The 5,456-nt window shown below is 41.9% G+C and overlaps 1 long non-coding RNA gene across 1 annotated transcript in view; it reads left to right on the plus strand.

Moving 5' to 3' along the window:
• Positions 1-1,278: 1,278 nt before the first annotated feature.
• Positions 1,279-5,456, plus strand: part of LOC108523900 (uncharacterized) — a 14,249-nt gene continuing 10,071 nt past the window's right edge. The window contains exon 1 of the long non-coding RNA XR_001883923.1: positions 1,279-1,367. This is a non-coding gene — a long non-coding RNA (uncharacterized LOC108523900). The remainder of the gene's footprint in view (positions 1,368-5,456) is intronic.

Genomic DNA, 5,456 nt, shown 5'->3' on the forward strand with positions numbered 1-5,456 from the left:
TGTATACTCAGGCCATGAGCTGTAAAGGGGAATCAGGGATGTGGACAGATGTTATAAGATGCTTCTAAGAAACTTTTATTAAAATTCCAAATATGTTATATTTTCACCATCACCAAACACTTCCCTTCACTCTTCTTTCCTATGAGAGCAAGTCCTTCCATTTTTGGTATCCAATTTGGCTCTTCCTGAAATAGGTTACACCCCAAGTTGCTGCGTGATGCCAAATTGTTGATTGTAGTTTATGGTGTCTCCTTGAAACATGCCATATAATTACTTAATCACATCATAGCTAATCTGGTTTATTGGAAGGCCTCTGGATAGGACTGTTTGGCTAATCATTGTCCTGGAAAATCTGTCTCCTAGGATACTTCTCATACCCACTTGTAGCAAGGAACAAATACAGACGTGTCCAGCTCTTCCACCCAGACATTCACCCTTGGTCTTTTGTAGATTGTTGTAACTAAGGAAAGGCTAGGGAAAGGGTGCTCTTGGCAGGATTTCTTTAAAGACGTCACCATTGAGCAATTGCTAAAGATTACTCAGAGCCAGCAGATGGAGCAGATAAGAAGGCCTTGATGAGGTTTTTGGCCAGTTTTGATTCCACCCTGAATTTAAGACCTGTTCCCTCTGATCTTAGGAAAAACCCAGAACCTCTACTCTCTGCTGACACTGGAAAGGGGAGGGCAGGATTTAGGCTTATCACGAACTCATTTATTTTTCCTTTAGCCCATAAAGCCTGATCTTTCCTGCAATCAAAACATGATGGAAAAGCGGCTATTGCAAAAGTATTATGTTTTCTTTATAGTTCATCTCTTGGGATTGCATTTTACTCTTGATTTTACCAGGCCCTTCCAAGCACGGGTGGAGGGGCGGGGGTGGGGGAAGCATCGNTAACTATTGTTTTCCACAATGGCGCTTCAAAAATATGCTATACTTTTGTCCACTAAATACCATTTCCCAAAGCAAAAACAAAGAGACAAATTCATAACAAGGTGAAAATGTCTATAGCAAATCTAGTCTTCCATCTAAAGAGAAGTGGCAGCTTTTATGAAATCATAACCTTCTCCCTTTTCTTGAAGAAAGGAAATTGTTCTAGTTCAGCAGGTGAAGAAATGGATACTCTCCCTTCTTAACTTACAGAGTTAACCAGCAATGTACAATTCAAAAAAGGGAGGCACTGACTGCTGACGATGGTCAGTATAAGCCTGTGTAGTCCCGTAGGCCTCTGGGAATAATTAGCTCAACAGTGGACTGTGAAACACACACTGCTTCCTTCCTGGTTGCTGTTTGTTCTGCTCTGAGCTCCAACTGCAGCCCAATTGTTACCTATGGAGGAGGACTGGGGTCATGTTCTCAGGAAACTACCAGTAAGTAAATAGGCAGAACTCTTAGGATCAGGGTGTGATGTAAGGACTTTTCGGCAGGTGAGCCTGTCCCTGCTATTTCTACCTCAAGTCTTTTCTGTTGTTGTTTTTAACTCAGTCCATTAGCTGTAAAGGGGAATCAGTGATATGGACAGACGTTATAAGAAGCTTGTAAGAAATTCTTTATCTTTTTCTTTCCTCATTTGGTAATACTTTTGGGTTTGTCTGAGAGGCAGCTGAGTTTTCTCTCAATCAGATTGTCGAAGCCAAAACAAAGTATAGAGATGAATCTCTAAATTTAACATTTTATTTTGGGAAGCAGGGATTGCAGTTCGGGGCATACACACAGACTGGGTGGTCTTCGGTATGTCTGAAGAACAAAGAGAAGGTTGTGAGTTTTATTAGAAAGAGAGATGTTATGTTATCATTTTGAAAGAAAGCTTATTGGCACTAGAGAAGCTTTTGGGAGCTGGCAAGCTCTGATTGGTGAGTGGATGTTTGGATGTTTGTCTCCTCCAAATCTTGTGTTGAATTGTGATCCCCAATGTTGGAGGTGGGGTCTGGTGGGAGGTATTTAGGTCATAGGGGGCAGATCCCTCATAAATGGCTTGGTGTCATCCCCTTGGTGATGAGCAAGTTCTCACTCAGTTAGTTTCCGCAACATCTGGTTGTTAGAGAGAGTATGCCCTCCTTCTCTCTCTCTCTCTTGCCATGTGACATGTATGTTCCATCTTTGTCTTCTGCCATGAGTAAAAGCTTCCTGAGGTCTCACCAGAAGCCAAGCAGATGCTGGTGCCATGCTTGTGCAGCCTGCAAAACCATGAGCCCAATAAACTCTTCTTTATAAATGACTCGGCCTCAGGTATTCCTTTTTACTAACACAAAATGGACGAATACAGTGAGTGACTGCGGTAGGTAAAACCTGTCTTGGAGGCACAGCCGGTTGCTTTAGCAGCTGGGCTTGTAGAAAATTCAACTCTTGGAGCAGGGGCTATGTTCCCCACTGCTTTTCCCCGGCCCTTGATGCTGATTTAGTTGGGCATGACAAGAATAACTCAATTCGTATAGTCAGCTTTCACAAGATATTGCCCCTTACATGGTGCTGCAAACTGGCCATGTGGAGGACTTGCCCAGCCAGTTCTCACCATGTTGTATGGATATTTTTCTCAATAGATCTTATTTTATTTTATTTTATTTTATTTTATTTTTGAGATGGAGTCTTACGCTGTTGCCCAGGCTGGAGTGCTGTGGCACGATCTTGGCTCACTGCAACCCCCGCCTCCCGGGTTCAAGCGATTCTCCTGCCTCAGTCTCTAGAGTGGCTGGGATTACAGGCGCCCACCACCATGCCCAACTGATTTAGGTATTTTCAGTAGAGATAGGGTTTCACCATGTTGGCCAGGCTGATTTTGAACTTCTGACCTCAGGTGATCTGCCCACCTCGGCCTCCCAAAGTGCTGGGATTACAGGTGCGACTCAGCCACATCCAACCCTTAATTCCTTGTTCTATGATTATAGCAGCATGGGTCTATTATAAACATTTTAGAAAATACAGACTAGCATAAAGGAAAAAATATAAATCAGTTACAAATTAAAAGCCCAGTGTAAACTCTGCTAACATTTGCTAACATTTAGTGTCCTTTCTTCCAATCTCATTCCCCAGTGTGTGTGTTTTTGTTTTGTTTTGTTTTATTTGTAGTAAATACAGGTGTCTTGATATGTTGCCCAGGCTGCCACAATGGTCTTGAACTCCTGGGCTTAAGCAATTCACCTCAGCCTTCCAAAGTGCTGGGATTACAGGCAGGAGCCACCACACCTGGCCTATGTGTGTTTTTAAACAATTGAGACCATTTTGTGTATGTTGCTTCTTCTCCTTTTCTTTCCTCATTTGGTAATACTATATTGCTGTTTAAGAACTGTTTGAGGAGTCTGATGACATATGTAGAAAGGGAATAGGTGATTAACCACAAGGACAAGCTGGTGTTGGTGACTGGAAGTCAGGAGTGACCATTGCCTGGCATCTCAGAGCCCCCAGGAGTGCCCACACCTCAGGGCACACAAATGAATAGATTTATATCTATCAGAGAAGTTTCAGCCACACTCATCAACCAACCCCCAGGCCCTCTTTCACTGGCATCCTAATCCAGGTTGCTTCATAGAAGTCAGCTCACAGCCACACCTTTCCCCCTTAAACTTTTTTTGAACTTGAACTTCCAGTATAATTAGAGTTAAACCATCCCAGCAGCATAAGAGGAACACTTGGAGGAATGGATAAAGATCCACTTGGCATATTTATAATTTTTCAAACCTTCCACAGAGATGGTGGCACACATTTTCTTAAGTGGTAGAGATGTCAGAAATTTTATTTTTAAAAAGCCTTAACTCTGACTGGGTGCAATGGCTCACGCCTATAATCCCAGCATTTTGGGAGTCCAAAGTGGGTGGATCACTTGAGGTCAGGAGTTCGAGACCAGCCTGGCCAATGTGCTGCCAAGCCGTGGTGAAAACCATCCTACTAAAAACTACAAAAATAGCCCAGGTAAATGCAGGTGCCTTCGTACCCAGCTACTCAGGAGCTGAGGCAGGAGAATGCTCGAACTCCGGGAGGGTCTGGTTGTAGTGGCCGAGACTCATTCACGCACTCCAGCCTGGACGACAGAGCAAGACCCCATTTCAAAAAAAAAAGAACAAGAAAAAAAAAGTCCTTTAACTCACTGTTCTCATTTTTCCCCATTTCTATAGTTTTATAATTAATGAAAGATGAATATGCAAACCAAAATTGCCCAAACATAGCCATGCATCAAGTAAGAAAATCCTTTTATGTTATAACTGAAAATGATTCACAAATTTATTAGATGGTGCATAATGCTGTAGTCACTTAGAGCTTCACAATGGCTCCAAAATTTCTTCCACTCTCCCTCACCAACTTTTTTGCCATTGTAATATTTAGTAAGCATGCCCATACTGAGTGTGGGTTGAGACACTCCTGTAGGGCCTTTTTGCCCTGTAACAACGGAACAATTACAAAGGGGGGGAGATGAAGATATAGTAAAATTCATTATGACAAAATATTTTTGCCCAAGATATTTTTTGGGGAGCAATGGCCAAATGGAACCAAAAGCTGCAAGAAACATGAAAAGGTCATCGTTCACTTTTTACAAGAAATAAAGCTAACACAGCTGAGCCTACCGTTTCCAATTTCAACTCCTTTAATCTTCACAGCACTATAAGGTAGATCTCATTATTACACCCAGTTTAAAGATGGTAAAACTGAGGCATGAAGAGGTTAAATAATTTAGCCACAGTAGAAAGAGGCAGAGCCAGGATTCAAGACCAAGTTGTCCAGTTCTGTAAACTCTGCCTCTAACCACTATTCTTACTTGGTCACAGACGCCTCAGCTATAAAAGGTCTTGAAAGGGTCTCTGTCTGCTTCGCTCATCCAGCAACCACTCAAGAAATACTTATGAAGCACTTATTGTGTGCCAGGCATTATACCTGACCCTGGGAACATAATGATCAATGTACTGTCATGTAACACCTGCCCTCAAGGAGTACATTCCATTGCGGTAGACAGTTAAGTAAAAAAGCAATTATAATACCACTTTACCTTCCAACAGAATCCAGTTCAAGCCATTCTAGTCAGATCAAAAGCAATACTGTGTTTTAAACTTGGGAAATAAATTAGATATGCAAAGATACAGGTTTTCTCCATAGAGTATACCTGACTACCTGGCACATCATGAATTAATTGACCCCTGAAGGAAGCTAGGTAAGTGCCCTTGGGGCCTTTTGTGTTGCAGGAAGGATTATGTGAAAACCATTTTATGTGTCAATTATACGTTTAAAAAAACTAAAACAACAACAAAAGCCCACAAAAGCCAACCTAGGATTTGCACCATAGAGAATGACAGTGGACGAAAACACTATTAGAGAGAGTCTTCCTCCCACAAAACTCAACAAAATCGTAGACGATAGGTAAGCCTGTCCCTGCTATTTCTACCCTAAGTCTTTTTTTTTTTTTCTTTGTAAACTCAGGCCATGAGCTGTAAAGGGGAATCAGGGATGTGGACAGATTTTATAAGATGCTTCTA

The sequence above is a fragment of the Rhinopithecus bieti genome, unplaced genomic scaffold (assembly GCF_001698545.2).
Source record: "Rhinopithecus bieti isolate Rb0 unplaced genomic scaffold, ASM169854v2 scaffold_78623, whole genome shotgun sequence".
NCBI classification, from domain to species: Eukaryota; Metazoa; Chordata; class Mammalia; order Primates; family Cercopithecidae; genus Rhinopithecus; species Rhinopithecus bieti.